This window comes from Eriocheir sinensis, chromosome 14 (genome assembly GCF_024679095.1).
Source record: "Eriocheir sinensis breed Jianghai 21 chromosome 14, ASM2467909v1, whole genome shotgun sequence".
In the NCBI taxonomy this organism is placed as follows: domain Eukaryota; kingdom Metazoa; phylum Arthropoda; class Malacostraca; order Decapoda; family Varunidae; genus Eriocheir; species Eriocheir sinensis.
Window position 1 is genome coordinate 11,215,253 of NC_066522.1, and position 25,000 is coordinate 11,240,252.

Here is a 25,000-nt window from a genome sequence, read left to right on the forward strand (position 1 = left end):
GGTGTGTGATGTGGCGTCGGAGGCTGAGTCGTTATTGGAATCAAGTAGGAAGCCATTACTTGTTGTTGTTATTGATGTTGTTGATGATGGTGATGATAGTGAACGGCCGGGGCCTGTGATGGTTTGCTTGCTTACCGAGAGTCAGATCCAAACCGATTAATCAGCGGAAGCATATACACACACTCTCTCTCTCTCTCTCTCTCTTCTGTTTTGTTTCTTCCTTTTTTATCATCGTTGAACTAGTGTCTCATTCTACTTTTTGGTCCTTTTTCATTCTCTCACTCTATCCATCTATCTACCTATCTATCTATCTATCTATCTCTATTTATCTCTCTTCTGTTTAGTTTCTTCCTATTTTTTCATCGTTGTCTTAGTGTCATTCTACTTTTTGGTCCTTTATCATTCTCTCACTCTATCTATCTATCTATCTATCCATCTAACTATCTATCTATCTATCTACCTTTCTATCTCCCGGAACTCAGGCCACAAGAAGAAAAGAGCAGCCGAGTAAATGAAGACAAAGAGAGAAGGAGCGAGTGAGTGAGCGAGCGAGCTGAGTCAGTCTTCATCACTTTGTCAATACACTCGTCGCTGCCTTTGATAACCAGCCACTTGGGGGTCTGGGCGGGCGCGGCTCCTCTTTGCCTCTCCGCGCTGGGCCGCATTTTCCGCCGTCTTTCACCTCAATCAAGAACGAATTGGTGCCTTCTCTCCCCGCGTGTCTCCCCGCCTTAAGCGAAATGAAGTAATGTCGTCGTGTTTTTCTTTTATTTTTTTTTTATCGGTTTTATTTGAGGTTTGTGGGTTTATTTTGATGGGAGAGGAATGAAGTAATGTTTTTTTTTTAGCTTTTTGTGTGTGATTTTTGTTTTTAGTGTTTATTTCTAGTTTTTTTTTCTTGTTATTTTTCTTTCTTTTTCGTTTTGTTTAGGATTGTTTAGTATCGTTGTTGTTGTTGTTGCTGTTGTTGTTGCAGTTGTTTCGTTTGTTTGTTTGTTTTTCTTCTCCACCATTGCTGCGTCACGTAATTGATTCGTTATTTCAAATGCCTTGACTGCTTATTTTTTTTCATTATCACTATCTTTTTTTTATTCCGTTCGTTGCGTTGGTAGTATTGCAAATCCCGCCACCTTCGAACAATACACATTTCCTTAATAGCAAAAATAAACGCACAATATTATTTTCCCTCACACAAACTACGCCCACCATATATATAATACATATACAAAATATATATGTATTAAAAAAGAGTCACCACTTTTTTTTTCCCGGTAATAACAAACACACTTCATTTTATTTTCAGAGGAGCATGCCTGGTGTTGATAAAAAAAAAAGTCTAACTCATTATATTATTCACGAAAGGAAACGTCGACACTTTTACCGACTACACTAACTGGATTAACGGTGTAACTCTTTTTTTTTTTTTAATCTGAGGATCAAATAAAGGCCGTGTTTTCGTCAACGTGTTCACTCAGCGCCAAGGTCAAAACGAGTGGCAAAAGAGCGCGATGCAGATCAAAAAACACCGACGGACATGATGAAACACCCACCTACACACACACACACACACACACACACACACACACACACACACACATTCCCCCCTCCCACACACCTCCAACAAACCATCCATAACATTCTCCCTTCTACCTTTTCGTCCCCTTTTTCATCCTCCCCTCCAGCCCAAGCATGGCGCCCAACAAACTCCCCCTACCTCCCTCACGCCCGACCAATTCTACCTTTCTCCCTTTCTCCCAGCCCTGAAAACCCACCCACTCACCCACTCCCTCATACCCACCCATCCTCCCACTTTTCCATCCCTTCACCCACCACCCTCCCACCCGTTAGCACGCCCTTTCACCGTTCACCGTTTAACACGTTCACCTTTTCTGTTCACCCACCTTGCCTTGCCCCCGTTCCCTTATACACCTGTGCCCGGGCCTCCCTACCCTCCACACCTTTACCTTACCCTCTGCCCCCGTGTTCCTCTGCTCCCTGCCCCTAAACACGTACCCTCTCCCCTGGCCTCTGCAATCCTCCCTTCCCTCCACCCATCTCTCTCTCTCTTCACCGTGTTGAAAGGGAATTTTTCTGAAACGCCTTTGTGAACGGCAAAATTGCTCTGCCTTTTTCCTTCTTCCTTTAATCCCTCTTAACCGTCAACGCTCACTCAGCCTTAGGGACACGGCCCGCACAATAGGCTCTCCCATGGCCCTCTCCTACCTGACTATGGACCCTGGCTGGCGGCGTGGCCCTCTTCTCCTCCCCTCCCCATGGCCCTCCCCTCTCTGACTATGGACCCTGGCTAGCGGCGTGACCATCCCCTCCCTCCATGGCCCTCCCCTGCCTGCTATGGACACATGACTAGCGAGGCGGCACTTAGCTCTCGTTCTCCTGCTCCCTGCTACCTACTTCAGCCCTGACTGGTGCCGGAGAGCGCAATGAGCACCGCCTAATTTGATTTCGTTAAATGTCTCGTTCCACATCGCACGCACGAGACAGGTGGAGGGAGGGAGGGAGGGAGGGCGAGGGTGGGAGCGGATAGGGAGAAGGGTGGGATGAATGATTCTTTTTTGGGGGGGAGGGTGTGAGTGTGTGTGTGTGTGTCTGTGTGCGGACTCTTCCTTTGGTGAAAGTAAGAGCTAAGGGAACAAAAAAAGTAGAAACAATGAAACACGGTGAGCAGGTGAGACTAGATACCGTAATAAACGTAGCAGATGAAAGTGCATAGGTAATAAACGTAACAAATGAAAGCAGAAAAAGGAGAATAAATGAAAAAGAATAACGAGAAGCTCACAAGGAAGGGAATAAAGGAAGGAAGAAAGGAATATTGCCAAGAATGGATAATAAATGGTAATAAGAAGAATGAAAGAAGGGAAAGAAAGGCCTTGATAAGAGAAAGAAAAGACGTGGTAATTATGGTAATTGTCGTGCTTAGCCAGAAGATGAACAGAAAGACGAAAAAAATGAGTCGAAATTAAGGCTTTGACCGACGTGACTTTATCCTGCGGCAGTATAAGCGAAGACGTGGAAATTAAGAGTGTTAAAAGAAAAAGAAAAAAAATATTAGAAGCGAAATAGGACAGGGGTGAATGTGCTTGCGCGTCCTCACACACACACACACACACACACACACACACACACACACACACACACACACACACACACACACACACACACACACACACACACACACACTCGCATGCATTATGTCAGCCTTGTTTTCTGAATGTCTGTGTCTGTCTGTCTTTCGGTTACACAAGCTTTTTTTTTTATTATTACCCACCTCGCTACGATGACAGCTAGGCGGGCGATAATGTTTTCGTCTTTGTCTGTCTGTCTGTCTGTCTGTCTGTTTAATGACTTATATGTTTGCTTGATTGCTCGTCCGTCTGTCCGTTACCAAAATAATCAATTAAAAGGATACACATAATTATCATCACCAATTACACAAGAAACCATCCTTCACTGAATATCTCAAACACACGAACTTTCAGGAAAATTCTTAAAAAAGACTAACCGAATGATGGCGAGTAAGTGACAACGCCTAACTGACTAACTGATTGAGTGAATGAACTCGGGCGTCTATATGAAGAAAAACACTTGCAAGGGGTTTGAGAGCAGCCCAGTGAAGCTTCCGGAGGGCACAGAGAGAGGGTGTGAGGTGCAGGGTTAAGATCAGGCCACGAGTGTTTGGCGGCGGTGGTCTGTTTCTGGAGGGGAGGGTTCGGCCCCGCTGCGATAAAACCCGATGAACACTCACTGATTATTATGATTATGTGTGAGTGATGACAGCCAGATTAGGAGAAATAAGCCGGCCGATACGAATTGTTTGGAATAAGCCGTTTAATTACTATTTTTACTCATCCTCTCTTTCTCTCTTTCTCTCTACCTCTAACCTCTCTACCTCTAACCTCTCTCCCCCCCCCACCCCCCGTACGCACCTCTGAGTCCCAGGTGGCGTGAGCCGAAGTGTTGCCGTGCCGAGAATGTCCGGCGTAATTTTCAGCCACAACGTAATGGGTGGCGGGAAGGCGCCTGGTGCGATGTTTTGGGGCCACACGCTGCAAAATGTGTGTGCGTGTGCGTCCGTGTGCGTGTAGGAGGGGGGGTGGTATTGGGTATTTGTTTAAGAGGAATTTTGAGTATTTGGGTTTTGGGTATTTTGGGGTATATAGGAATTTGGGGTGTTTGGGACTTTTGGGTATCTGGGTATTGGTATTCTGGGGTATTAGAGTATTTGCTATTTTTGGGGTATGTATATATTAGGGTTATTTCGTATTTTGGGGTATTTGGTATTTTGGGGTATTTAGGTATTTGGTATTTTGGGTACTTGGGCATTGTGTTGGGGCGTGGACGTCCGCTAACTGACAGGCTCCATCTCCTTTATATATTTCAAGACAGGTCGAAGCTTATGTAGCCTGCTGATGCTCCTTCCTGCTTGACTATCTATCTATGTCTCTCAGCTCTAAAGTTTGGCCATCTATCTATCTATCTATCTCAATTCTAATGCTTGACTATCAATCTATCTAGCAGTTTTAAAAGTCTGACAAGCTATCTAAGTTCTAAATCTCTTCGGGGGCACTGACTTAGACAGGAGCCTCTCGTAATTAAAATCTTTCCAAGAATGAAACAAAAGCATCTGTCTGCCTAAGCGTTAGAGTAGACGTGGAGTCGTTTTTTTCCTCTTTCCTAAGCATGGTCAAGGTATATGTACGTATGATTCTTCCACCTCAAATATAAAAAAAAGAGTCTCTTAATTCAAGATGACCTCGAGGAAATTTATTACTAAAGTATTATTTCCCTACCAGCTTTACCGTGACAAAACTCGGTCATCTGCCTAACAATTAAAGTAGAAAAGGAGTAATTTTCTTAAGAAAGGATAAAGTTTATATAGTGATGTTCTTCCCCGCTCGGTCCAAGAATGTATAGCTCAGTTCGAGGCGACATCGGAGGAGATTACGAGAGCATCCACTTTCGTGCGGTAAGGGAAACAGACCGAAGAAAAAAAAAATGTTCCCAGTATGCTGCCCCACAAGGAAGAGAGGCTGCCAAAGGAGAATGGTCAAGATTTTATTCTTTCTAAAATTATATCGCATAATTTTGGTTAATTATGAGACCGCTTCCCAGGGTGTGTGTCTGTGCGCCTCGCGAGTTGTCTAAACGAGGAGTCGCGTGCACAAAAAATGGAATTAAAGTGAAGCAACATCACCGACAGTTTTGTTAATACGCTTTGTACAAAAAACTAAATTGAATAATAAAAGAATGGCAACTAATTGCTTGTTCCGATATTGGCTCTCGTTAAAACTGAATTATTAACTGACGTAGAAACTGGAAACATTTTTATAATAATAATAATAATAATAATAATAATAATAATAATAATAATAATAATAATAATAATAATAATAATAATAATAATAATAATAATAATAATAATAATAATAATAATAATAATAATAATAATAATAATAATAATAATAATAATAACTATAATAATAATAATAATAATAATAATAATAATAATAATAATAATAATAATAATAATAATAATAATAATAATAATAATAATAATAATAATAATAATAATAATAATAATAATAATAATAATAATAATAATAATAATAATAATAATAATAATAATAATAATAATAATAATAATAATAATAATAATAATAATAATAATAATAATAATAATAATAATAATAATAATAATAATAAAATGTGAATGAGTACAGGGTCTCAGGCAGGGGTTGTGTCCCGCCTCCAGAGTGTGGGTGGGTGTGGCGTGAGGCTGCAGCCGTACCCAAGCTGCTAGGGTCATCCGGGAAGGGTCCTGTCTAGCAATCATGACTCCAGCGCGTGATCATTCCGTGGTGAATGAAACATACGCGTGTATTTACTAATCACTAAAGTATTGAAATCATCTCTTTAAACAATGAGTTCCAACTGGAAAAATGCTTAATTATGTAACATTTCAGTTATTAACTCAATTAATAGGGTATTCAAAGGGCATTGTGTGTGTGTGTGTGTGTGTGTGTGTGTGTGTGTGTGTGTGTGTGTGTGTGTGTGTGTGTGTGTGTGTGTGTGTGTGTGCGTACGCCCGTGTCTGTGTGTCTGTATATCTGTCATGCCTAACTGAAGTACGAGTAGCAGCGAGCCAGGTGTTTAAAATCTTTAGGTAATTGCGTTGCGATTACATGCAATTAATTACACGTTTTATGATTAGTCAGCGCGCAATTACACTGAAACACATAAACAACATGGACGGCGATGAAAGGGACTCGATGGTACACAGCTGATGATCTTCCACGAAATACAGAATAGTGGAAAAAAAAAACATCATCAAAATACTGCAATACCGGAATAGTGTTTTTTTTAGGGGGGGGGATGAGGGGGGATGAGGGTGGAGGAGGGTGGAGTTAAAATAGGTTCACCATATCACGTGCCATCATCGAAAAGAAGCTTCATTTATCATAAGCACACGATCTGAAAAACAAGATGGCTATTACGTTCGTTATAAAAAAAGGCTGCATTTATTCTATGGTTCATTTAGCCAAAGCTTCATTTATTCTTAATTTTCCTTCATCTATCCTAAGCTTCATTTATCCTTAATTTTCCTTCATCTATCCTATCTTTCATTTATCCTAAGCTTCATTTGTTCTTAATTTTCCTTCATTTATCCTATCTTTCATTTATCCTAAGCTTCATTTGTTCTTAATTTTCCTTCATTTATCCTATCTTTCATTTATCCTAAGCTTCATTTATCCTTAATTTTCCTTCATTTATCCTATCTTTCATTTATCCTAAGCTTCATTTGTTCTTAATTTTCCTTTATTTATCCTATCTTTCATTTATCCTAAGTTTCATTTGTTCTTAATTTTCCTTTATTTATCCTATCTTTCATTTATCCTAAGCTTCATTTATCCTTAATTTTCCTTCATTTATCCTATCTTTCATTTATCCTAAGCTTCATTTATTCTTAATTTTCCTTCATTTATCCTATCTTTCATTTATCCTAAGCTTCATTTATTCTTAATTTTCCTTTATTTATCCTATCTTTCATTTATCCTAAGCTTCATTTATTCTTAATTTTCCTTCATCTATCCTAACTTTCATTTATCCTAAGCTTCATTTATTCTTAATTTTCCTTCATTTATCCTATCTTTCATTTATCCTAAGCTTCATTTATTCTTAATTTTCCTTTATTTATCCTATCTTTCATTTATCCTAAGTTTCATTTATCCTTAGTTTTAATGCACTTTTCCTTTATTTATCCTATACTTAATTTATTTTATACTCCGTTTATCCTTTAGTTCTCTTCTTTTATTCTTCATTTATCCTAAGATTCATATATCCAAAACTTCATTTATTCTTTCATTTTCCTTCATTTGTCACTCATTTATCCTGGTCTTCATTTCTCCTTCATTTACCTTAAGATTCACGTATCCTAAGCTTTATTTATCCATCAGTTTCCTTCATTTATCCTAAGTTTCATTTCTCGTTAATTTTCCCTCCTTTATCCTTCATTTATCCTTAACTTCCTTCATTTATCCTTCATTTTCCTTCATTTATTCTAAGCTTCATTTATCCTTCATTTTCCTTCATATATCCTATGCTTCATTTATCCTTCATTTTCCTTCCTTTATCCTAAGCTTCATTTATTCTTAAATTTCCTTCCTTCATCCTAAGCTTCATTTATCCTTCATTTTCCTTCCTTTATCCTAAGCTTCATTTATCCTTCATTTTCCTTCATATATCCTATGCTTCATTTATCCTTCATTTTCCTTCCTTTATCCTAAGCTTCATTTATCCTTCATTTTCTTTCATTTATCCTAAGCTTCATTTATCCTGAGCACATGACCCCCAAACAAAAATAGTGTTAAACTCATCAACCGACCTTTAAAGAGCATCGTATTAATATTTCAGTTCCTGCTTTTCTATTTACTTTGCATTCGCGGTGTTTATCATAATCCCTTCACAATCTTGTTTTTTTTTCCTCAATGTATCAAGATGTGTCTGTCTCATCTTGAAAGTATAATACGTTTCTCACCATCATAATTACTTGGAGACAGCAACGTTAAAATAAATCAACAACATAGTTCATTCTTTTATACCGATGCATTATACACCTTTATTATGCACTGCTATCGACACACCAAATTTCCTATCATTATCATCATCATATTGACAGCATAACTAACAACTGGCTCACTAAAACGCTGAACCAATGACATCGTTTATATGAGTCAGCCACGGCACTGAACTATAGAAAACGAGAGAGCGTCAACTGGAGCCCTCTGGTGGTGGCGGCCGGGGACAACAACAACTCTAGGGCAAAATGATCCTTTAATGGCAACTCTTTCTTTTACTCCTGATCGGCGCCCTTTTTCGAATCACGCAGGTCGATATATGTACAATGCCGGCAATGCCACGTTTATTTTATTCGCGCCATACTTATTTCCAGAGAGAGAGAGAGAGAGAGAGAGAGAGAGGGAGGAAGAGTTTTGACTATATCGGAACGTATCACAAATTCAATATACATTCGAGGCAATAAAATGTTACACAGGGTATGGAGGGAGAGGTGTGATGGATGGAAGGAAAGAAGAAGGGAAGGAGGGAGGGAGGCGGGAGGGGACAGAGAGAGAGAGGTGTGATTTAAGGAAAAAAGAAAGGGGGAGAGGGGGGAGAGGGAGAGGTGGAAGGAAAGATGAAGGGGGTAAGGGGAGGAGGGAGGGACTTGGGGACTGGGGGAAAGGTTGGTGGGAGGAAATGAGAAAGGAAAACATGCGAGAGATAGTAAGCCGGTGGAAGGGAGTGACAGCGAGAGAAAGAGAGAGAGAAAGGGAGAAGGGAAGGGGAGAGGGGAGAAGACTAAAATAAATGGAGGTACTGCAAGTTTAGTGAATAACCTGGGATTTTCCTCCCTACCTGTATTTCTCTATCTGTTCATCTGTCAATTTATCTATCTATCTTGTAAGCACAGGCACTGGTTTTCTGAATTTGGATTTTTCTCACTCCTATCTATCTTTTTATATTTATCTATATCTAAAAAAGAGAACACGCTAGATCTTAAGGCATGACCAACGCAGCAAGCAAGTCACGCAAAAAGGCTGTGCACATATATATGACTAATACTTTCTTCTTCGTTATGTTCGTGTCACACAACACCTGTACAGATATGTTAGGTAAAGTGGGGCACGTAGGCAGCAGGTGAGGAACAGACTGGACGGGTCACACAGCTTCAGGGGTGATTCATTAGGTGTGTGTGTCAGGGCAAGAGCGATGGCGTAGCAGCCGGATAACAGGGAGGGATGAAAGCGTGGAAAGGCAGACAACAGAAAGCCGTAGGTTGATAACGAGGCTTCCGTTTTAATCTAATCAGGTCATTAGGTACTTAAGCAGATTAAAACACTTGATGTACATGCGGACGGGAATATTTAGATCATTCCTGATGCAGCAAAGTAATATTCAATGTGATTCTCAATGGAATACATCCATTTCGCTTGAACTACCTTTGCAGGCAGGTTGTTCCACAGGCGGATGACTCACGTTGAGATAAAAAAATAGATCTTGCCAATGTCTGTAGTACATCACCTCGATTGAATCTGTATACCGTTATTTTTGTTAGTTTGGAGTGGCAAGGCTAGCGAGAGAATGGATCAGTGTGTGTTGGGGGGGGGGGGGGCTAAGAGAGAGAGAGAGAGAGAGAGAGAGAGAGAGAGAGAGAGAGAGAGAGAGAGAGAGAGAGAGAGAGAGAGAGAGATAACACAGCCCCACACAAAGCCGTCACCTGCTCCCCTCCACCCCTCTCTCTCCCTCCCTCGCCAACATATATCCTCCCTACGAGAATGTCATACCTACCGATACACGCGTTAAAGTTGAAAGAGTTGACGTATTCACACACACACACACAAAAAAAAAAATCCGTGCAAAGCGAAAGAGAGAGAGAGAGAGAGAGAGAGAGAGAGAGAGAGAGAGAGAGAGAGAGAGAGAGAGAGAGAGAGAGAGAGAGAGAGAGAGAGAGAGAGAGAGAGAGAGAGAGAGAGAGAGAGAGAGAGAGAGAAACAGAGATAGACAAACAAACAGCAGACAGAAATACCACCTACCTTAACTAACACTCGCGGCAAGACGGGAACACAAACACAAAAACAAAACAAAACAAGGATTGAATAAAATAAAACAGACGAAAAAAAAAAGAAACATGTGATCAGCCAATAGCTAATTCGGCCGTCCCGTTAGAAGGCAGAGAGCAAGCCAGTTACCCAGCCAATCAAACGAGCCTAGATACACACACTCTCCGCTAAAAGGATCGCATGGGACGAATTCTTTTCTTTCTGCTCTTAGTCACGATGCCACCAATCATTTTTCGCTTCCCATCAATCGCTCGCGTCCTTCACCACCCTACCACGCAAAGCCCTCTGGTGGTAGTGTTCGCTGGCTGGCTTGTCTATTGCACGAATCCTTTTCCTTCTGCTCCTAGTCACGAAGGGCCCATTTTTTTCGCATCCCATAAATCGCAGGAGTCCTTCACCACCCTATCACGCAAACGCCCCTAGCGGTAGTACATGCTCGCTGGCTGGCTGGTTGGCACATCGCACGAACCCCTTTCTTTCTCCTCTTAGTCATGCACGGTAGCGCCAATTGTTTTCGCATCCCATAAATCGCTGGAGTCCTTCACCAACCTATCACGCAAACGCCTCTAGCGGTAGTACATGCTCGCTGGCTGGCTGGTTGGCACATCGCACGAACCCCTTTCTTTCTCCTCTTAGTCATGCACGGTAGCGCCAATTGTTTTCGCATCCCATAAATCGCAGGAGTCCTTCACCCTCTAACGCAAAGACCTCTGGTGGAAGTACTCTCTCCATGGCTGAATTGCATATCGCACGAAGCCTATTCTTTCTCCTCTTAGTCACGGTAGCGCCAACTTTTTTCGCATGCCATCAGTAGCAGGAATCCGTCACCCTCTAACGCAAAGACCTCTGGTGGAAGTACTCTCTCCATGGCTGAATTGCACATCGCACGAAGCCTATTTTTTCTGCTCCTAGTCACAGTGCTGTCATTTTTTTTCGCATCCCATCAATTGCCCGAATCCTTTTTCACTCTCTAACGCAAAGACCTCTGGTGGTAGTACGCTCTCCATGGATGAATTGCACATCGCACGAAGACTATTTTTTCTGCTCCTAGTCACAGTGCTGTCATTTTTTTTTCGCATCCCATCAATTACCCGAATCCATTTTCACTCTTCAACGCAAGGGCCTCTGGTGGTAGTACTTGTTCATTGGCTGGTTGGTCCATCGCACAAACTCAATTCTTTCTGCTCCTCGTAGTCACGGTGCTGCCAATATTTTTTTTTGGATCCCATCAATCGCTGGTGTCCTCCACCCTCCCACGCAATGGCCCCTGGAGGTAGTACTCTTTGGCTGGCTGGTCTATGGCACGAACTCATTTCTATCTCATATTTACCGCACCAACTCTTTCCTTTCTGCTTTTAGTCACGGTAACGCCAAATTTTCTATCGCATCCCATCAATCGCTCGACTCCTCCTCCGCTCAACCACGCAAGAGCCTTTCATCTAGTGGAAGTGTTTGCTTGCTCGCTAACTGGCACATCACATGGAATCTTTTCTTTCTCCTCCTATTCACGGCGGCGCCAATTTATTTTTTCGCATTCCATCAATCGCTCCAGTCATTCTCCACCCTTCCACGCAAAGGCCTCTGGTGGTAGTACTCGCTCGCTGGCTGGCTGGCACATCGTACTAACTCTTTTCTTTCCGCTTCTAGTTACCGCATGAACCCTATTTCTTTCTGCTTACTCACTGTAGCGCCAGTTTGTTTTTCTCGCATTCCATCAATCGTTCGAGTCCTCTACTCTATCACGCAAAGGCCTCTGGTGGTAGTACTTGTTCGCTGGCTGGCTGGTCCATCACACGAACTCTTCCCTTTCTGCTCTTAGTCACGATGGCGTCAATTTTTTTCGCATCCCATCAATCGCTCGAGTCTTCCTCCACCCTCCAATCTCCCACGCAAAGGCCCCTCTCGTGGTACTACTCCCTCACTCCCTCACTTGCTCGCTCGCTCGCTGGCTGGCTGATTGGCTGGCTGGCTGGCTGGGTGACTGGCTGGCTGGCTTCGATGCAACCTATCTCGCGTCAAAAGAAACAGCGCGGAAAGGAATGCTCTCTCCTCTGAAACCTTTTAACCTTTAGAGTATTTGAAAAGGGAAGATATTTTTGGCGTTTCTGCTTGTCGGTATACGCAAACCATCGACTTCATGTTCTTCTTCACGTCCATATCTGTATGATACTTCGTTTTCTTTGGGTCGTAAAACACTGATATATTACACACACACACACACACACACACACATACACACATACACAGACATATTCGCACAACTGTTCATAATCTATAGCATCGAAATTATAAAAGAGAGAGAGAGAGAGAGAGAGAGAGAGAGAGAGAGAGAGAGAGAGAGAGAGAGAGAGAGAGAGAGAGAGAGAGAGAGAGAGAGAGACGAGAGAGAGAGACAGGATAGAGAGAGAGAGAGAGAGAGAGAGAGAGAGAGAGAGAGAGAGAGAGAGAGAGAGAGAGAGAGAGAGAGAGAGAGAGAGAGAGAGAGAGAGAGAGAGAGAGAGAGAGAGAGAGAGAGAGAGAGAGAGAGAGAGAGAGAGAGTGTGTGTGTGTGTGTGTGTGTGTGTTACAAAGTATGCGTGTGGGAGTATTCATGATGCAACACCTGCGCTTGTTTCACCTTTCCGCGCTGGGTATTTCAACGCCTCGCCGATTGGACTGCCAAGAATGAGCCTCGTGTTCTGTTCCGCTTGCTCTGCTAATGTAGCTGTCCCGCAAACTCCTACTCGGCCCATTCTCTCACCAAGGAAAGGATAAATCTATAAGGAAGGTGAACTGCAATATTGAAAGACCGCGATCAATGTCTGAAGCCCAGATAATCAAACTCTTCGAAACCTTAGTATTATATCTATTTAAAAAGGCTCTCGTAGAAGTTGTAGAAGGGTTTCCAAGAGTGGTTTCTTGACCCTAGCGGTAGGTTTGGAAGGCCTCTGCGCCATGACCAGGAAAAACACTCATCACAACCCGACGTATCTTCTCTGTGGCCTTAAAAAACGGTCGTACCAATAGCCCGAAGCGTTTGATAATACGTGTCTAAACTAGGGTCATATTCTTAAACATTTCGGCGCAACAGTTCGTATATTTGACAAGGCTTCCGTAGGTGTTGTGAGCATTCCCAGAGGTAGTTTTCTGACCCTGGTGGTAGTTTGACCTTTCCTCTGTACCGTAAACCTAAAAGAAACAGTCATTAAAATCCAACTGATATCCTCTTAGGACTTTGAAAATAGTTGATGTGGGCGGCGAAAGCGTCTGAAAATACCAATCCAAGTCTCGCGTCTCTCCTGAATGACATGCAAATTATCAACGGAGCGAGTCTTTTGGAACAACGAGAACTAGTGTGCGCGGGAGCTTGCGTTCATGTTGCCGCCTCTAACACCAAGACACAAGAGGAAACTATATACCATTAGCGTGTTCCTTCTATTACGCCAGGATCTCTCAACTTTAATAATTAGAGATCTTGGTTTCATCTTGGGCCGGACGGCGTATTCCCTCTCTCTCTCTCTATCTCTCTCTCAACTGGTATGTGGAGCCTACTCTTGCACAGGGCGAATTACGTTAGGTTAGGTTAGGTTAGGTTGGGTTAGGTCTAGTTGAAGTCACTGAGAGTACTTTTGAGTGGGCATGACAGTGCGAGAATTTTCCAGAACACCCCGTGGTTAACTCGTCCGCCGCGATTGGCACGGATTCTGCTTTCACTGGTAGCCTGGTAACATATAGTCCCAGGTCCTTCTCTGCCTCTGTGGTGGATAGTGGAGTGTGTCCCATGTGGTATTGGTATGCTGGATATCCTCTCCCAAGGTAGCTCGATAACAATTCGACCCAGATTGATAAAATTCGTTGTGTACATGTATATTGACCTTAACTAGATTGCTGCTTGAAATGTTAGTAAAAATGTCAAACTCTCTCTCTTGCTTTCTATAGTTCATGCTTTCTTTTTTCTTTTTCATACGTTCATTTTTTTTCACTTCCTTTCATACCCCCTCCTTTCCATTCTTCTTCCCTCCCTTCCTTCCTTCCTACTTTCCTTCCTTCCTTCCTTCCTTCCTTACGTAGTTTCATTTTCAACATGCTTTTGCTTCTTTCTTTCTTTCTTTCTTTCTTTCTTTCTTTCTTTCTTCTTCCCTTTCCTTTTCATACATTAATTTCTCTCACTTCCACATTTCCTCCCTTCCATTCTTCCTTACTTCCTTCCTTCCTTACATAGTTCCATTTTCTTCATGCTTTTGCTTCTTTCTTTCTTTCTTTCTTTCTTTTTCCCTTTCCTTTTCATACATTAATTTCTCTCACTTCCACATTTCCTCCCTTCCATTCTTCCTTCCTTCCTTCCTTCTTTCCTGCCTTTCACATATCCATTTTCTTCCTGCTTTCTCCTTCACTCCGTTCTTTCTTCTTTCATTTCAATTCATACATTCATTATTCTCACATCCTTCCTTCCTTTCATACTTCTTTCCTTTCTTTCATATTTCCATTTTCTACCTGCTGTTTGTTCCTCCTTCCTTTCTTCCTTCTTTCCTTTCCTCTTTCTAATCTTGCGCCCTCCGTCCTTTCTCCCTTCATCTCGTTTTATCTTTTTTTAATTAGCAAACGGAATGACTTAATGAGTAATTTTCTGACTGACACCCTAATTGACTGTTCTATTTGTTTCCTGACTAACTGGCTGACTTTCTTTGCTTCAAACGACCTTGTTTTTCACTCGCTGCTTGCCGAGCGCCGAGTACTTGCTGGCGCGGAGGTGAGCTGCCTTGTCACGCTGAAGGACCCAACTGTGTGGCGAGCACCGAGCGTCATCGTCTGCGGCAGCCATTATTTGACAAAATCACAAACATAGCAAGTTCTGAACATCGCCCTAGCCCGCTTTTCCATGAGCCAAAGTAGAATTTAGGAATCTTACATTTATCGTTGAGGACACATTGGAGAGTTCTCCGGAAAATTACAGTGGTTGGGCGTGGCCGTTTCTGTTGTGTACATCTGAACCCTTTGTTGGCCACCCGGCAAGATGTTCTCCGCCCAGACAGGAAACACAGTCCGCTCGCGGAATTGATCAGTCGTCAAGGAAACAGAGCACGGCAAACAAGGAGCGAAAAAGGTCCAGCGTGCCGATGCCTTTAATAAGGATGGCCAGCCCGAGTTGCTCTGGCGTAAAAAGAACGCACAAAAGCGTGGTGACCTGAACTGGACTGCTCGCTCCGAGCTGCTTTGGCGTAAGGGAAAGACGCTTTATCTGTACACGTGTCAGGCAGCAAGACTCAAGACAAATTGCTGACGACGACTGTTTTATAACTGGAGCTGGTGGGAATTGGTTTAGTTTCTTGCATTTAACATTGAAACACGGTAAGATAAAACACACCAGAAGCCGAAGTGACATCAAATTATGTATCTGTCTTCTGCACGAGGGAAATTCTTCATCCTTCTTGTGACTGTGTGGCCTGGTGCGTTGGCACCGTGACGTCTGAACGCCACGCTGAGGGACGCTCGTGTTGCAAGTGTTAGTAAGTCATTTGTGTGTGTGTGTGTGTGTGTGTGTGTGTGTGTGTGTGTGTGTGTGTGTGTGTGTGTGTGTGTGTGTGTGTGTGTGTGTGTGTGTGTGTGTGTGTGTGTGTGTGTGTGTGTGTGTGTGTGTGTGTGTGTGTGTGTGTGTGTGTGTGTGTGTGTGTGTGTGTGTGTGTGTGTGTGTGTGTGTGTGTGTGTGTGTGTGTGTGTGTGTGTGTGTGTGTGTGTGTGTGTGTGTATATATATATATATATATATATATATATATATATATATATATATATATATATATATATATATATATATATATATATATATATATATATATATATATATATATATATATATATATATATATATATATATATATATATATATATATATATATATATATATATATATATATATATATATATATATATATATATATATATATATATATATATATATATATATATATATATATATATATATATATATATATATATATATATATATATATATATATATATATATATATATATATATATTCATACGTATACGTACATGTATGATCAGATGAGAACAATGCACGACCTCCACACGAGATTTCATTAGGCGATGTTAATTCAATTATCGGTTCCCATTGACATAGATCATAATGTTACATGAAATGCTCTCGATGTCGAAATTATTATATCGCCCGCCTCCGCGTGGCGAGGAGGGCGATAATGCTTTTGTCGTCCTCCGTCTGTTTGTATGTTCATCTGTCCGTTCCCAAAATGCCTGGAAAAGATCGAATATGTGTGTGTGTGTGTATGTGTGTGTGTGTGTGTGTGTGTGTGTGTGTGTGTGTGTGTGTGTGTGTGTGTGTGTGTGTGTGTGTGTGTGTGTGTGTGTGTGTGTGTGTGTGTGTGTGTGTGTGTAAATAACGACACCCTCTCGTTGGTGCTCAGAAGTAATGGGGCACACATTACCTGCACTGCACCAAACAAAAAAATGATCGAGCCAAAAAACAATTCTTCAGATATTGCTCCACCTGTCTGTCAGCTTCTATACATTTATCTCTCTCTCTTACCCTCCTTCTACCCCTCCACATAGCCACCCCACCCTTCACTCCCCTCCCCCCCTTATGCATCAGCTCCCAGTAAACAGCATAGTTAATGACCACCGCCACAGTGACAGATGGTGGTGGTGACGTGCTGTTCTAGGCCATAAGCAGGGCGCGTTGGGGGCTGCGCTGGCCACCTGTAAGCCCACCTGACGGACCCGCTCGCCGCCCCGTGACAGCTGAGCGACGTCCTGATGAAGTGCCGCATTATGGATAAGCGGTCCCCACTGTTTCGATCACGTTTAATTTCCTTGTTATGTTATTGCGCTGTTCGACCGTCGTGTTTTGTCTCTCTTTGCTGCGGAGTGACGTGACGAAGGGGTTTTTGTGTGTGCGACATGCGGTATGGTTTCTTTCTTCCTCTTTTTCTTTTCTCTCTCCCTCGCGATGGTTGACTCTGTGTGGTATTTAACTTTTTTTTGGTCTGTTATGTTTTTATTTTTATTTCACTGTTTACCTTTCTGCTTCTCTGTCCTTTCATCTATTTACAGTAAAAGTCCGCTAAGTTTTTGTCTCCGTTTCTTTGTTCTTTATCTATCACCCTATTTATCTTTCTACAGCAAAAGTTCACCAAGTTTTTGTCTCCGTTTCTCTGTCCTACTCTCTCCCTCTATCCATCTATCTACAGTATAGGTCCAGTAGTCAAAATTGCAGCAGGACGGTCATTCGGATTATAAAAAGCAAATCGTGTGTCTCATTTAACAGGAGAGACTCAGAATAATTACTAACTAGAAATTTAACTGCGACATGACAATGAAAAATGTCGTACTGCGTGACGGACATCCTTTAATCAAGTCCATATTACCAAAAAAAATGATGAAATGGGCTTGAACTGTATATGGACGGGTTGAAGGATAGTAAAAATTCAGACTAGATGAAATGGGGTTATTTTTGTATATGGCAGGGTAAAAAAGATAGTTAAAATGTAGATTAGATGAAGTGGGGTTGTTTTTTATGTGGCGGGGTTGGCGGGGTTGAAAGATAGCAACAAAAATTACTATAATCAGCTTACAAAATATCAAACAGGAGGAAAAATACTCTTCCTTACGTAAAAAGAAAATAAATATATCGCACGAGGAGACGATAAAATGACTCATCCTCTCTCCTATAATATATGCTGTGCTCTATTTCTCTTCTTTCTTATAGTATAGGAAACAGCTCTAGCGTGTCAAAAACAACAAACACACAAGAAAAAGAAAACCAGAGAAAAAAAAAACTGATTCCCTTAAAAGTCTAGGGGTTGGAGAGATACTTTCGAGTGTACCATTGTGTCTATTCGATGACAGGCAACGAAAAGAAAGTACTTGAAGTAATAAGATTTAGACCATTATAGCATTCGACTGGACCAAAGCCTTTTCTGCCAGTAATTGAGACAAAGAAGGGTACAGACAGGTACTTAAATTTGGCTTTTCCACAAATCTTAGGCAATAATGAAGTTAAAGAAGGAAAATAAAAAGGTGTAGGTAAGTATAACATTTGATTGCACCAAAGCTTTTTCTTAGAGTAACAGAGAAAAAAGAAGGATATGGACAGGAACTTAAATTTGGCTTTTCCACAAATCTTGGGCCGTAATGGAGTAAGGAACACTACGATAACTCCTTGTCTTGCGTTTAGTGTTTATATGGAAGCAAAAAAATAATTGAGGGAACTGTATGGACGATCTTTCCAGTAACGGTGCGCAATGTAGAAAAAGAACTGACCATTATGGAGAGTATAGTGGGTTTATAAAGAGCAAAAAAATTAAAAAAATATAAGGGCGCACAGGGAATCTCTTATGTAGCGGTATGACGAGTAAAAGGAATCCCTGACCATTATGGAAAATTTAGTTTGATTGACGAAGACGCTGTTGGACTGTTGGACTATGTATTCGACTGTGGAACTGGCCCAATTTCATATTCTTCCGCCTTCTGTTGAGACTATGTTCAGCTTACAGAATACCAAACGAAAGAAAAAAAAATGCTCTTCCTGATGCAAAACAAAAATCGCACTGTCGGATTATGTCTTGGACCGTGGAACTGGGCCAATAAAATATTATTCCGCCTTCTGTTGAGACGACGTTCGGCTTCAAAAATACCACACGCAAAAACAACAAGTGCTATTCTTTATGCGAAAACTAAATAGCACAATGAGACGAAAGAATGGGTGATCCTCTCTTCTGGAAATGCCTCGCTCCTTTTATCCTCTTTTTCTTTTTAGAGTAAAGGAGGCAGGTCATGCGCATTAAAGAACTATAGTACAATTAACATGTTGAGAATTTCTGTATGCTGGCTCCTCCCTTCGTCAGGTAAATCTTCCCTAAGAGAGTCAGCAATCAAAACGATGAAGAATTAATTGAGTTTACTGTATCAAGTTTATGGAAAGAGCCCTTCATACGGAACACAGGGTTCTCTCTCTCTCTCTCTCTCTCTCTCTCTCTCTCTCTCTCTCTCTCTCTCTCTCATCTCCTCTCATCTTCTCTCATCTCCTTTCATCTTCTCTCATCTCCTTTCATCTTCTCTCTTCTCTTCTCTTCTTCTCCTTCTTCTCTTCTCTTCCCTACCTCCTTCCTTCTCTCTCTCTCTCTCTCTCTCTCTCTCTCTCTCTCTCTCTCTCTCTCTCTCTCTCTCTCTCTCTCTCTCTCTCAATTTGTGTCTCCTTTGCTGCACACATGAGCTTTCTATGGGATCAGTAATTGGTTAATTCATTCATTGACTTCTTGATTAAACCTCTTTGTTCAGTCCCGTTGACTTGTATTTTTTGTTACCTCATTGAACCCCATACTAAAGCTGGTTGCTCTCTCTCTCTCTCTCTCTCTCTCTCTCTCTCTCTCACAAAGGCTATATTTTATTGAACGAGATAAAAACACCCACACACACACACACACACACACACACACACACACACACACTCAGCCCCCCGCACACACAGACACACAGACACACAGACACACATACACCCACACCTACCCACACATACACACACCCACACACAAACACGGCGTACGCACACTCGGTCGCAAAAACCAACACTCCTAAACTAATACTAATATTAGACGGACACGCACGACGCAAAAGCAATATGCGAGAGGATAATATAATAATAAAACCCCGAACTAACCTGATACCATTACGCCTTTTTCAAGTTAACGAATGAGGAATTAATTAGGTTTGAAGGATGTATTTTTTTTCTACGTTCGACTCTCACCGGCTGACTGAAAAACAAACTAACGAAGCCTTTGATTCTGTCCCGTCTTGCGAGAGAGAGAGAGAGAGAGAGAGAGAGAGAGAGAGAGAGAGAGAGAGAGAGAGAGAGAGAGAGAGAGAGAGAGAGAGAGAGAGAGTGTGTGGGTGGGGGGGGGGGGAATCCTGGAATTTTGATGGATAAAACATGCTTGGTATTAATGTGTACGCTAATATAATGGATGTGTGTGTGTGTGTGTGTGTGTGTGTGTGTTGTATGGAAACATTTATAGTATTTCCTCATCATGAAATTTACATCCCACTTGTACACTTGTTGCTATATATTTCAATGTATCTGTTATATTTTTCTCTCTCCCATTCTTCATAAAATCATATCCGCTATAAACACACACACACACACACACACACACACACACACACACACACACACACACACACACACACACACACACACACACACACACACACACACACACACACACACACTCATATACACAGTCCCCCCGTTCCCCCCCCCACACACACATATGCATGGAATCAAACACACTTAACACTATATAATATTTACCTGCACGGGCGGCGGCAGAGTGGACAAGTGGGCGGGCCCTCGAAAAAGTGCGCTTCATCATCACCTGAAATACGAAACAGCCTGAAAGGAACTGATTTTACCGTGACTTTGGTAGTGACGATACAGACATACGCACGCACACCACACACACACACACACAAACACAGTAATGAAGAGAGAGAGAGAGAGAGAGAGAGAGAGAGAGAGAGAGAGAGAGAGAGAGAGAGAGAGAGAGAGAGAGATCAATTACTTCGCTTCATTATCACATGTTTCAATCGCCCGTTTTTCATTACTTTCATTCCGCCTTTGGTTACCGATGTTGATGCTGTGTGCAGGGAGGCGATAACACACACACACACACACACACACACACACACACACTCTCTCTGTGTCTGTGTCTGTGTCCGTGTGTCTGTCTGTCTGTCTGTCTGTCTGTCTCTCTCTCTCTCTCTCAGCTAAATGCCAGAGTAAATGATGGTAATGCCGTCCCTTGAAGTGCTGGTCTCCGAAAACTCGTCTTGCATGTTTTCTATTTTTTTTTTTTTTAAGCGAGCAAACGTGTAAAGGTCTGTGTGTTTGTTCGGTTCTGTGTGTGTGTGTGTGTGTGTGTGTGTGTGTGTGTGTGTGTGTTTAACGTTTCAAAATTTTACTACTCCTACTACTACTACTACTACTACTACTACTTCTAGCATACCAGCAAAAAGATTAACAATAACAACAATATAATAATAACAACGCCAATAATAACGACACAAATACAACAACAATGATAAAGTTAATAACAAAAACAAAAAACAATAAAACAAACAGAGCAAAAATCAGAACAAAAACAACACAAAAAGAACAACAACAGCACTACCAGCAAGCAACAGCAGGAACGCGAACACGAACACAAACACACCAACATGAACAACACCAATCAACACTTTTCCCTTCACCACCACTAACATCACCACCACCAACAACACTGCCATCAATTACGCACCTCGCAGGGACATATATACATACATCTCCGTAACCCTTGGACGAGGAGGTGAAGCGTTAGAACTAGGACGAGGACGAGGAGGAGGAGGAGGAGAGAAGGGCGGAAACGAACGCTGATAGGAAGAGGAAGCAATGGCGGTTAAAGATGAGTTTGAGAAGGAAGGGAGAAAGAAAACGAAGACGAAGAAAAGGTAAAAAAAAACAAAAAACAAGAGGAGGAGGAGGTGGAAGTGGAGGAGGTGTGGGTGCACAGGTGGACACAGAAATATTAAGTCTTTACCATTAGCGATATTTATTGTCTCCTATTTCTCAGGTGTGGTTGGCTGAACACCTGAGCATCGGGGGGTGGGGGGGATGGGGGGGGAAGAGAGAGAGAGAGAGAGAGAGAGAGAGAGAGAGAGAGAGAGAGAGAGAGAGAGAGAGAGAGAGAGAGAGAGAGAGAGAGAGAGAGAGAGAGAGAGAGAGAGAGAGAGAGAGAGAGAGAGAGAGAGAGAGAGAGAGAGAGAGAGAGAGAGAGAGAGAGAGAGAGAGAGAGAGAGAGAGAGAGAGAGAGAGAGAGAGAGAGAGAGAGAGAGAGAGAGAGAGAAAAAAAACAGGCAAGCAGAACTGAAAAAAAACACAGATAGAAACGTTAAAAACACTGAAATTATATATATAAAAAAATAGAACCACCAAACTAAAGTATTACGAAAACAAAAACAATATGCAAGAAAAACAACCCGAGACGGAAAAAAAACGAAAAAATAAAATAAAATAGAGAGCGAGCGAGCGATGCAGAGACAAAAATCATACACACACACACACACACACACACACACACACACACACACACACACACACACACACCTAAAAAAAAGGATATCAATGCAGAAGAGCTTCAGATGAAAACAAATTGCCCACATAATATAAAAACACCACTTATTTAAAAACTCATCACCCGAGAACGATAACAACGAGACAAAAGGATAACAATTAAACGGGGCGGAAAAGAGTCAACCACCGATACAGGAGAGGAAGAAGAAGAAGTAGAAAAAGAAAGAGAAGTGAAAAAAATAATACAAAGATAAGCGAAAACATGAAAAAGGAACAATGAACGATGAGCGAAAGGGGCGTGAGGGAGGGAAGCGGATAAGAGAATAAAGTCCCTTCTCTTTCCATCCCATCAAACTTGCCCGTAAAAACGCTCATTACGATCCAGAATGGGAAGGGGAAGGGGAAGAGGAGGAGGAGGAGGAGGAGGAGGAGGAGGAAGACGAGGAGGAGGAGGAGGAGGAAGAAGAAAAGGAAGTGGAGGTGAGAAAATGGCGAGGAGGAGGAGGAGGAGGAGGAGGAGGAGGAGGAGGAGGAGGAAGAAGAGGAAGAGGAAGTGGAGGAAATGGAGGAGGAGGAGGAGGGGGAAGCGGAAGAGGAGAGAGCTGTGTTACCAATTTCGCCATTTTCACGCCTCATGTTGCAATTCCCCACATAAAAAGGTCAATCATGAATTATTTAAAGGTCACCAGTAGAGGAGGTGGTGGAAGAAAATGAGGAGAAAGATGAGGAAAGGGAGGAGGAGTTGGATGCATCATTGCCATGGTCAACATTTTTTCGAATCAAATGTCAATTTCCGACAAAAAAAGGTCATTCATTAATTATTTGAAGGTCACTGGAAGAGGAGGAGGAAGAGGAGGAAAAGAAGGAAGAGGAGGAGGAGGAGGAAGCACTGTTACCAAGATCTCCATTTTCTCGCCTCATAATGCAATTTCCGACAAAAAAAGGTCACTCATAAAATATTTGAAGGTCACCGGAAGAGGAGAAGGAGGAGAAGCAATATTACCAAGCTCGCCATTTTCTCACCTCTTGTTACAATTTCCCGACAAAAAAAGTTCACCTATGAATTATCTAAAGGTCACAGGCGGCCCGATTTATACCGATGTTGTTACGGGGCGTGTTGTTTTCGATTTCCAGGTGTTTTCATGCTGCTACGTCATTATTGGGAGGGGGGGGGGGTAAGATAAAGTCCACACAGGTAATTTGATTGAACATTGGCTTGGCAACACCGGTAGGAGGAAGACGATGGCAAAACAGTAAGTTCAGTTCGTGTGGCCCAGTGACGTGTGACTCCCAACTGGACTAAACGAATTAAATGTCCCCGTCGCTTTATGGAATATGGGAAGTGGTGGTGGTGGTGGTGGTGTTGGTGGTAATCGGAGGGAAGTGTAAACAGGAAGATTAATTGGAAGAGGAAGAAGAAAAGGTGTCCAAGGATGAAAGTGAGAAGGAAAAGCAGAAAGGGAGACAAAGGATGAAGAAAAGGATGCAAAGGAGGAATACCAAGAAGAGGAAAAGAAGGATATCAAGGAAGAGAAGAAGATTGAAAAGGCAAGACTTAGAGGAAGAAGAAGAAAAGGATGAGAGTGAGAGAGAGAAGCAGGAAGGGAAACAGAGGACGGAGAAAAGGACGAAAAGGAGGAATACCAAGAAGAGGAGGAGATGATCAAGGAACAGAAGAACATCGAAAAGACAAGACTAATAGGAAAAAGAAGAAAAGGATGAGAGTGAGAGAGAGAAGCAGGAAGGGAGAAAGATGACGAAGAAAATAACACAAAGGAAAAATACCAAAAAGAGGAGGAGAAGAAGATCAAGGAACAGAAGAACATCGAAAAGAGAAGACTAAAAGGAAAAAGAAGAAAAGGATGAAAGTGAGAGAGTGAAGCAGGAAGGGAGAAAGATGACCGAGAAAAGGACGAAAAGGAGGAATACCAAGAAGAGTAAGAGGAGAAGAAGATCAAGGAATAGGAGAAAGAGGAGGAGAAGAACGAAAAGATAAACGATGAAAATTAAGAGGACGACGGAAATGATAGAGCAGGAGATGGCGGTGGTGGTGATGGTGAACTGGTGGTATGATGGTGGTGGTGGTGGTAGTGGTGGCGGTGGTGGTGATGGTGAACTGGTGGTATGATGGTGGTGGTGGTGGTAGTGGTGGTGGTGGTGGTGGTGGTGGTGGTGGTGGTAGTGGTGGTGGTGGTGGTGGTGGTGGGAGGGAACTCTTGATGGCTTTATCATGTACGCTAAAAAATGATGTGTGTAAATCTATCTTTTTTTTTTTTTATCTAGTTATTTCCACTGATTATACTTTTTTTTTTTAGAGTTGAGGTGCGTAAAAGAAAACATCATCATCATCAACAACAACAACAACAACAACAACAACAACAAAAACAACAACAAATTCATACAAAAATTGCTGTTACTGATGATGATAAAGACAGTAATTGCAATAATGAGGAGGAGGAGGAGGAGGAGGAGGAGGGGAAAGAGAAGGAGGTGGAGGAGTAGGACGAGGAGAAGGAGGAAGAAAACACCTGTAAGAGGGAAGGGAACGAGAGAAGGAAGATGGAGAAGAGAGGGAGAGAGATAAATAAAATAAAGTGGACTGCCAGGAGCGAGTGAGAGGAAAAGAAAACATGTAAGAGAAGAAGAAAAAGAAGAAGAGGAGGAGGAGGAGGAGGAGGAGGAGGAGGAGAGGAACACAAAAGAACACAAAGGAAGAACAAACAACAGCAGACATGATGACCCT

General features: G+C 42.0%; 1 long non-coding RNA gene across 1 annotated transcript in view; it reads right to left on the bottom strand.

Moving 5' to 3' along the window:
- The window catches only part of LOC126998445 (uncharacterized), a 116,965-nt gene extending 96,438 nt beyond the window's left edge, over positions 1 to 20,527 (bottom strand). Inside the window, exon 1 of the long non-coding RNA XR_007752877.1 lies at positions 20,461 to 20,527. This is a non-coding gene — a long non-coding RNA (uncharacterized LOC126998445). The remainder of the gene's footprint in view (positions 1 to 20,460) is intronic.
- Positions 20,528 to 25,000: the final 4,473 nt, after the last annotated feature.